The sequence below is a fragment of the Schistocerca serialis genome, chromosome 5, assembly GCF_023864345.2.
Source record: "Schistocerca serialis cubense isolate TAMUIC-IGC-003099 chromosome 5, iqSchSeri2.2, whole genome shotgun sequence".
Classification (NCBI taxonomy): Eukaryota; Metazoa; Arthropoda; class Insecta; order Orthoptera; family Acrididae; genus Schistocerca; species Schistocerca serialis.
Window position 1 is genome coordinate 99,109,325 of NC_064642.1, and position 10,864 is coordinate 99,120,188.

Below are 10,864 nucleotides of genomic sequence, written 5' to 3' on the forward strand. Positions count from 1 at the left end.
AGTTGTTTATTGATCATAATTTCGACTCTTAGCGAACTTATTGCTACGAAAGTGTCCCAGGGCACTCCAGATGATACCCTCACCTCCAATGAACACTCACCATCGAGGACAACGTACTGTGTTCTATTACTTGAGAAGTCTTCGAGCCACTCACATATTTGGGAACCAATCCCATATTCTCGTACCTTAGTTAGGAGTCTGCAGTGGGGCACCGAGTCAAACTCAAGTTGTACCACAATGGCCTATAACGGCCTTGCCTAAAATCAAAATACCTGTTTGCACACCTTATACCGTTTGGCATAAATACATATTCTCTATAAGCGTCCCTTAAACTGACGCACCAATTGTTCCAAATTAGGCTTATAATACCACAATTCTTCCAACACTAGAACAGTGTGGTAGGTCCGCTTTTGTTTTCTATCTACATAAATGATCTTTTGGATACGATGGATAGGAATGTGCGGCTGTTTGCTGATGATGCTGTGGTGTACGGGAAGGTGTCATCGTTGAGTGACTGTAGGAGGATACAGGATGGCTTGGAATGGATTTGTGATTGGTGTAAGCAATGGCAGCTAACTCTAAATATAGATAAATGTAAAATAATGCTGATGAATAGGAAAAAGAATCCCGTAATGTTTGAATATTCCATTAGTAGTGTAGCGCTTGACACAGTCACGTCGATTAAATATTTGGGCGTAACATTGAAGAGCCATATGAAGTGGGACAAGCATGTAATGGCAGTTGTGGGGAAGGCGGATAGTCGTCTTCGGTTCATTGGTAGAATTTTGGGAAGGTGTGTTTCATCTGTAAAGGAGACTGCTTATAAACCACTAATACGACCTATTCTTGAGTACTGCTCGAGCGTTTGGGATCCCTATCAGGTCGGATTGAGGGAGGACATAGAAGCAATTCAGAGGCGGGCTGCTAGATTTGTTACTGGTAGGTTTGATCATCACGCGAGTCTTACGGAAATGCTTCAGGAACTCGGGTGGGGATCTCTAGAGAAAAGGAGGCGTTCTTGTCTGAATCGCTACTGAGGAAATTTAGAGAACCAGCATTTGAGGCTGACTGCGGTACAATTTTACTCCCGCCAACTTATATTTCGCGGAAAGACCACAAAGATAAGATAAGAGAGATTATGGCTCGTACAGAGGCATATAGGCAGTCATTTTTCCCTCGTTCTGTTTGGGAGTGGAACAGGGAGAGAAGACGCTAGTTGTGATACGAGGTATCCTCCGCCACGCACCGTATGGTGGATTGCGGAGTATGTATGTAGATGTAGATTTACGGAAATATTCATATAACATTGAGTAGAGCACAAATATTACTTATTTAATGCTCTTTTCAACCCATTTTCTGTTTTACTGTATATTGTATATTATCGCTGAATTAAATAACAGCAGTTTATCAAATCACGCAAGGTAATGGTCTTTGCACTGCCGGACAAGCCCTAGGAAAGAGGGTAAATCATTTTATCCAACTCAATATGTTTCCTTATGCAGGTCCATAGCTGTGGATCCGCGCTTTCGAAATGATTATCATAGTCAAAAATAACCGTATGTTTCATCTATTATTATGATTTTATGTGTTATTAATTCATCCATCTTCGTACATAGGACAACAAGATACTGGAGCTCATGGGTGGTGCAAAGAAATTTGTTAGACAGCTGGCTGGCCATTACAAGGAGTGCTCGTCAGCCGTACTTCCATAGGTAGGCTGCAAGCCTCAGTCGTGCTGTCGTCAGCTGGACATTATAATTGCTCTGTCGGAATTTCTCATATCACATTCCTCACAAGAAGCCTGGAGAGCTTCCGCTCTCTTCTCGCAGAACGCACATTAAAACAGAAATATCCCGCGGTGGAAGACGGCAGGAACAGTAACAGGCAGCAATATTTTCACGTCGCGATGGACATCAGAGGCAGAAAGATAGACGGCGCGCGCCCTTTCGCTGTGTGTATGTGTGCGCGTGTGTGTGTGTGTGTGAGTGTGTCTCCTCTTTCCGGAGCGCAGTTTCAGTGGCGGCGCGGTTTTATGACGAGGCCGTGCGATTTTTCTGTCGTTCCGCGCGGGACTGCGGCGGTGTGCGGTCGCGGGTGCTTTATGCGGGCGCACAAAGTGTCGGTCGGTTCAGGGCTTTTACACCGCGGCGGCGCCGCGGATTAATTCGGCCCCGGCGAGGCGAGCGGCTGATTGACGTGCTGTTGCGCGCGCTGGGGCTGCCCGCGCCCGCTGCTGGCAAATTCGATTTACGGCCATTACCTCTGCTTCCTGATGCGATTTGTTACGAGAGCATGCGTTTCTGTTAATGCTGCGGGCCGGCCACGGGCTACGCTGAGCCCTGGCTATTTCTCGGCCGGCGGCGGGGGGCGGTTTTATGACGCGAGCTCCCCGGCGCCGGAGCCAGTTGATTTACGAATCGCATTCCTTTGTCAGCGCGCCTGCGATCTTTTTGTGCGTCGCTAATGAAACTTGCCGCTGCCTCTGTGTGCGCGTGTGAGCCGCCGCCGCCGCCGCCGCCGCCCCCGCACTCGCTCGCACACGTTCGTAAATACAATCATTTGCGGGAGTTTCGGGGTAGTCATGGCTCTGACGTATGCTCGTTTAGAGCCGCGCATCTTCTTTGATGTGATCTCTCTCGTCAGACAGTCTCTATTCTTCTTTCTTTTGTCAGAGTTTCTACGGTCACTAGGCAGTGGGCTCAGGTCAGCATCACGTTTGTGACCTTTCCACGAATTCTCGACGGATTTGTACGAAAAAAAAAAAGCGTGCTGTGATGGCACTGACGTACGCGCATCTTCCTTGATGTGAGAAGTCCGTTGCCAGAGAGCCTGTCCTTTTTTTTCGTCAGATTCTTATAACGAGTGGTTAGTGAGTTCAAATGGGCATCGCATTTGTGACTTTCCCACGAATTGTCGGCGGATTTGTACGAAAAAGGAAGAGAAATTATAGTTTATACGTCCCGTCGAAAGTGTGGTCATTAGAAACGATGCACAATGGCATCTGCTCTTGAAAAATCAGCAAAAACTTGAAAAAGAAATGTTTTTTGCCTCATACAAAAGAGCATTTCAGGTCCATTACAAATGCGTGTCAATCATTTCCTTCCGTTTCATAGAGCCCGTCCTTTTTTTCGTCGTATTCAATAATGAGTGGTTATTGGTTTCAAATGGGAATCGCATTTGTGGCTTTCCGACGATTTCTCGGCGGATTTGCACGAAAAAGGAAGAGCAATTATAGTTTATACGTCCCGTCCAAAGTGTGGTCATTAGAAACGAACGATGCATAATGGGACCTGCTCCTGAAAAATCTGCAAAAACTTGAAAAACAAAATATTTTTGCTGCATAGAAAAGAGCCTTTCAGGTCGATTACAAACTTGTGTCAATCATTTCCTTCTGTGTGTGCCCCGCAGCCTCAATAAATTTGAAGAATGACATTTTACCATCAGCCTGTGTATAGCAATTTTATTTTTTATTTTTTACACTATCAGCTTCGAGCGTTACCCATTCACAAGTGTGGCTGAAAACGTAGGAATACACAGTAGCACAAAAATCTAAACAGAAATCATGTAACTAACTGGATGTACTGCCACACAAAGATAATATTTAGCTGTAGGTACCTGTCGATTCTACGTCACCGTCATTAATTTAAAAATAGCAAAGCACAGCCGTCAGACGTCTTCATCTAAAAAAATGAAGGTGCAAAACATAAAAGTGCTCATGAGAGCAAAAATATTACCAAGTTGTTTAAATTTCGCATCCAGCCAGAACGACTACGAAAACAAACCTTGCAATGTATCCTACGAAATGCACTACATTCACTCATCGAACTGTCACATGTGCAATTTGCTCGGGAAATTTTGAACTGTCAGTCAGAGAATACAAATACAAGTATATTACAACTAACAATTTCATTTCAAAAATATCTCTGTCTCTTAGTGACAGAAATGTGAAAAACATGTGTCGCACATAAACACCGCTAGAGATTCTTTACTACATATCTCGAGACACATTTCATGAACTGAACAAATACTGCTTACACCGTACGTATATTACATCGTATATTGTTAATCTGTCTAATACAATGTTGAGTCTCAAATGTAGTATCTTGCAGGATGTGCATTTAAGTAACGTGGTAACACTTTTGTTCTTATAAGCACTTTCATATTATTTGAGACGAGGACGTTTAACGACTGTGCTTTGCCCAGTTACGCTAGGCACGAGATTTTTATATTAATGACGACTGCATAGCCACAGACGTTACTTGAAGTAAATATTATGTTTGTGCAATGGTACATCAACTTATTTTCATGAATTGGGTTTAGCAGCTTTTCGTTACGTTGTGCTGCTATGGTTTCAGGCTCACTTGAGAATGGATAACGTCCGAAAGCGGTAGTTTGAAAAATAAAACTTTATACACAGTCAGATGGAAAAATGACATTCTACAAACAAAGATAACTATGGACATTTTCATTTTCCGTTTAGTCTGAACTTAATATTGCACAGGTGCTAAGCTCGTCTGTCCTTTTTAAGTACGTCAGAATATGTGATGCGTTTTCCTTTTCTTACATTTATCAGCTTTTGCATGTGTATCGTAAACACAGGTATATTCTAGAAGGCTTCTGATTACCGGAACCTAAGTACAGGTGTATCTAGAAAGCTGTGGCTTAAATGCCACCAGAGATTTTATATTTATTTACTTCTTACTTCCTGAAATTCGTTAGTTAGTTACACGTTCCACGATAATTTAAACGAGTCTATTATGGAAATAATGTGAAATGGGTCAGTTTACACGATATGTACAATTGATTAGTGGTAACATAAATGAACACATTACGATTTCATTCGTTTATTCCTACACATGCCACTACAGTTAGAATCGTTTATTACCGTCAACCAGGTTTTAAGTTGAATATTATCAACGGAATAGAAAGACAACTCCAGGAAAAATGATTTTATATTAGAATTAAAACTTACTTCGCTACCTGTCAGACATTTTATGTCATTAGCCGGATGATAAAAAATTTTTATTGCTCCGTACTGAGCTCCTGTCTGAGCCAATGCCACCGTTAACACTGGCTGATAAAAGTCCTTTATATGTTTTGTGTTGTAGGTATGTACATCACTGTTCTTCTCAAATTATGATGGATTATTTATGACGAATTTCATAGCGAAACTTAGTATAGTGACGGCGCATTAAAATACCTAACCCCTTGAAGTGGTACCTAAATGACGTCCGTTGATGAACTCCAAATAGTATTCTTACTGATCGCTTCTATGCAGTCCGTACTTTCCCTCTAATTGATAAGTTAATCCATAAAATGCTTCTTTACGGTATTATTGAGTGGAAATTTGTAAAATACACTACTGGCCATTAAAGTTGATACACCAAGAAGAAATACGGATGCTAAACAAGAATTAACTGAACTAATATATTATACCAGAACTGACATGTGATTGCATTTTCACGAAATTTGGGAGCATGGATCCTGAGAAATCAGTACCCAGAACAACCACCTCTGGCCGTAATAAAGGCCTTGATACGCCTGGGCATTGGGTCAAACAGAGCTTGTATGGCGTGTACAGGTACAGCTGCCCATGCAGCTTCAACACGATACCACAGTTCAACAAGAGTAGTGACTGGCGTATTGTGACGAGCCAGTTGCTCGGCCACCATTGACCAGACGTTTTCATTTGGTGAGAGATCTGGAGAATGTGCTGTCCAGGGCGGCAGTCGAACATTTTCTGTTTCCAGAAAGGCCCGTACAGGACCTGCAACATGCTTCCCAAATAAGTAAATTCCTCTATCACTTCCAGCTCCTCTCTTCCATTTCTCATTCTCAGAGGTTCATATTCTGCTCCTGTACTGCATATGATCTCTTTAGTCTTTTTCTTGTTTATTCTCGCACCATACTGATTGCATAGAATTTTTTCCATTGGTCTTGGGACTTCCTCTAAATCTTCTTTTCTTTCCGTGACTATGGCAATATCGTCTGCATAACGTAGCATGTCTATCTTCTGCCCTTTAATTTTGATTCCCACATCAGTAGTTTCTCGAACTTGGTCTACAGCTTCCCGGATGTAAGCACTGAATATAAGAGGAGAGAGAGCACATCCTTGTCTTATCCCTTTTCTAATATTTGGTTCTTGTATTTGCTTCTTGTTCCTGGTAACAGTTCCTAATCACTTCCACCTCATTCTTGTAGAAACTGAGTATCACACGGATGTCTTAGTACTTTATTCTACTTTTCCTCAGTACTCTGAACATCTCTTGCCAGATAACGTTTAACGTTATCAAATGCCTTTTCGATGTCTACAAAGTCAATATAAGTTTATTTTTCTGTAATTGCTTTTCGATAACGAGTCTTAGTGCCAGAATCGCCTCTCTTGTTCCCAATGCCCTTCTGAATCCAAACTGATCTTCACTCAGCATATCCTCCAACTTGTCTTCAATTCTCTACAGAACTATTTATACGAGAATTTTTGATGCATGTGATATTACGCTTAGAGTCCGGTACTGTTCACAGTTTGTAGCTACTGCCTTCGTTGGTATAGGAACAATGATATATTTCTGGAAGTCTGTCGGTATCTCTCTTGTGTTCTAGATGGACCTAATAAGTTTAAGCAGCATCATTTTCATGCTGTCATCAGCATTCTTTATTAGTTCTGCAGAGATGTTGTCAGTACCCGTTGCTTTTAGTCCCGTAGTGTTTTTAGAGCTCTGTCAAATTCTTCTTGCAGAATGTCATCTCCCTTATCATATTCGTCTACTTGCTCTTCTCTTCCTATCACTTCCTCCGAAAGAGGTGTTCCAGCATACAACTCCTCTATGTATTCTTTCCATTTCTTCACCACGTCTTCACCAAAGAGCATTTTCCTGTCTTTATTTTCTATTGTGCCTGAGAGTGTTGTTTTATGTTTGTTCAAAAATTGATTTGCTGTTCTGTAGGCTCAATCAGTTCTTCTGTTTTGCATATTTTCTTCCACTTCCCCGCACATTTCTTCAAGAAAATTTTCTTTTGCTTTCCTAGCTTCTCTATTAACTAAATTCCTTAGTCTTCTGTATTCAGCTTTTCCTTGTTCATCAGTTGCATTTTTTATAATCTCCTGTTTTCTATCAGCTCAATAATGTCTGCTGTAATCCATTTCCTCTTGTTTCTGGGTTCAGTTCTTCCAACTACCTTTTTCTGCTGCTTTGTATATACCAGATTTAATTTGATCCCAGTCTTCATGTACTCGACCATGTTGAAAATTTTTAGCTAGGTTGTCTGTTTCATGAGCATAGGGCTTTGCCAGTCCCTCAGTTTTCAGTTTTTCTAGTTCCCATTTAAGTTTTACTGGTTTCTACTTCAAACGTTTGAATCTCAATGAACTTTTCATCAGGACCAGGTTTTGATCACGGCCTATTTCTGCAGATGGATAACTCCTGCAATGTTATATCTGGTTCCTAAAACGTGCTTTCACTAGACTGTAATCAATCTGTTGTCTCCTCAGGTCTCCAGGGCTCTTCCATGTGTATCGTCTACGTTTGTGATGTTGGAAAAGTGTGTCTGCAACAACTAATAGGTGCCTCGAGCAGAACTCGATTAGTCAGTCTCCTCTTTCATTTCTTCTTCCAAGTCCATATTTGCCAACAATTTCTTCCTCCGGGTCTTCATCCACAGTCGCGTTCCAGTCCCCCATGGCAATAAGGTTTTTATCTCCCTTAACATTTCTCATCGCATTACTTATTTCTTCGTATATTTCGTCAATGACTGCATCTTCTTCTTTGGATGTTGGCATGTATATTTGTATTATCACAGTGTCCTTCGGTTTAGTTTCAAGTTTAACTACTGTTATTCGAGAGCTATGTTGCACATATCCCTTGACACGTGAGCCATAGTTTTTCCTCAAAATTATTGCAACTCCTCCCATTCCTGGTCTATCTTGGTCAGTTCCAGTGTGAATGACTCTGTATTCTCCAGACCAGAAATCACTTCGTTGGGGCCATCTCATCTCCGATATGGCTAGGATATCGATTTCCAGTAGTTCCATTTCAAGTTTTACATTTTCTAACTTGCTACACTGAAGTAGTGTTCTCACATTCCAAGTGGCTACGTTAAAATTGGGATTTTTTTCCTTCGCGTTGTCTGTATCCTTTGCAGTCCCCACCCGGAGATCCGATTGGGGGACTATTTTATCTCCGGAAAATTTTACAGAACATACTGACATGGTTTAGTGCTGATGCTTGGGATAACCGCAGTTCTTTAATGTGGTGGTTTCCCATTGCCTTCCACATCCTATGCCGTTGACCATCAGCTTGTTCCTCCGCCTTTGGAAATGATTTCTCATTTCCAGGGCAAGAGGGTGCCCTGTACAGCTGACGTTGGGGTGATCACTTATCCCGGTCATCCCTCTGTCCCTGTCAACGTTAGCCATCACATGAAGTGACGTTGCTCACTCTCTCTCACGTGGAGGTGTAGATCAGGAGCTTCCCTTCAAGGGTCTAGGACCTTAACGGAATTTCCTAGTCCCCTTCAGAACTTTAGAGGGACCCTATACGCTACTATTATTTAAGGATGGGGAAGGAAATCGGCTGCACACTTTCCAAAGTAACCATCCTGTCATTCGCCTGGTGCGATTTAGGGAAATCAAACAAAGCATAAATCTGGATGCTCAGACGAGAAACTGAACCGTCGTCATCCCAAATGCCACTCCATCGTGCTAACCACTGCTCCACTTCCTCTTTGGATTTGTATGTGGCGTCATGGCTGGTGTGATTTTAGCACCACAAATTCGATTTTACATAAGAAAATTCGTGGGCACAAATACTCATTTTTGTTGTTGTTGACCTCCGTGACATTAAGATTACATTACTCATTCCACCAGCTTGAGAACAGCATTTTTGCAGAATGTTAGCTTGATGCATTTCTTCAGAGAGGTACAAATATATTTTAAAATGGTTGACTCACAGTAACAAATATCTTCATTATGTATTTCTGACATCCTGCTACACTTTTAGATCGTATATATAGTTGCTAACGTATGGATGAAAATTCCATCTAACACAGTGCCAGAGATTTAATTACGTCCCTGCAATAGAATGTCTAACATGCAACTCCCGTCATCACCTTCCGCGTGCCACGCAAGTCACTCTTTCACAGTGTCAGTACATCTTTCATATATAAAAATACAATTGATTGTATCGAAATGTAAACAAAATAACTTCGATGTTTTACTAGCATTTTCTCTACTTGCGTACAATAACCACTTTCTATTTAAGTTTAAATTTTGCTTCGTTTTCTCCCCAGTTGTATATGTGATTTGACAGGATTGTTGTTACTAGATTCATTTAAGCCGAAATTACAATTTATTGTTATTTTTCTATTGACCATGACATTTTAAATTTTATGTTTTCTCTCGCTGTCACAGAAATTCGTAACTGAAGGAATTACTATTGTTTAATGAGTTTCTAAATTTGTATATACGCCGTAATTTCAGAGCTTAAGATTTGGATACTATCCAAGCTTGTTTCAACTGAATGTACAACACATTAACAATGTCTTGAATCTAAACTTCTCACTGACACCTTAATTATTTAAAGGTAATACGTAACACAAAAATTAAAAACTGCCTTCCACAAAACATTTCATTTATTTGAATTTCCTTCGAATTCGATTGATTTTTCAATTTCTTACTGTACAAGCATATCAGCCGCAGTCACAAATAAGTAATTTTGAAAGATGTCATGTTTAAATATATAGGTGGTTACGAAGTTGATTGTAATAATTATGTGTAAGGAACTTTACTTTCTTTGACAAATGCACGAAAATATAAATCGAACATAATTTTCAAGGAAAATGTTTCGGTATGTATGTACTTTGTCCGCCGACATTTGAGTACAGAAATCTGTACTGAAGTATCCGATTCCTGGTCAAGTTCCATATTACACTCTGACCTGAATTGAAGTGGCAATTCTAGGCTGCTGAGCGTGTAGGTGGTTTGAAAAGATTTTCATCCTTATTTCTCTAAGGATTAGCCCACGAAGCACTAAATTCGCAGGGACTTAATTAAATCAACATCCAACATTTCACAAAAGTCAGCTGTAATACCTGTGAGAGAGCCAGCGGTCACACCTGTGGGAAAGCCAGTGGTCATACCTGATTTATTATAACAAAGATTGGTCATCAATCGGCACATATGATTTTCATTGTGACTATTTTCGGACGTAGACAGCCGTCTTCAGTCTTGTAGAAAGGAATAGTTAATGTACTGAAAGGATACATACCGATGTGTTTCTGCGTGCCTTTTATAAGTTACCAATTAATTCGTCAAAAATTTCTTTTCATAGGACATCATCAACGATAACTTCATTTTCACAAAATGAAGAAACGGCAACGGAATTTGTCAAAGCTGTAAGTTAGCTCCTAAATTGCTTCATTCGTGCCAGGACTTCCAGAGATTAAAGTTGTGATGGAGCAGTCTCAAAATGAAACGTAGGGCGACACCGCAAATTTGCAAGTACCGTCACGGTACTCGCCAATTTTCAGATGACGGCTAGAAAAGGTAATGCAATCCTTCCAATGAAAAATCTTAACTAATATGAGGAGAATGTTAATCGAATTAAAACAAACGCACTTACTGGGCCTAACTGAATAGTTACCTCTACACTTTGTGCTTTAACAATTCATTCAGAAGGCAGCCACTTGAAAAGTAGTCACTATCTGGCTTGTAAACGTAGCTTAGTTTAAAGTATTTTTTCAAAGGAATGTACCACCGTACAGTTGATTTCCGTTTGCAGCAGTCTGTTTTAGTTTTGAAGTCATGAGGAAACATGCATAGAGATTTAGAGATATTCGATCTCAAGTTGTCCTGCAAATATTGAATCTC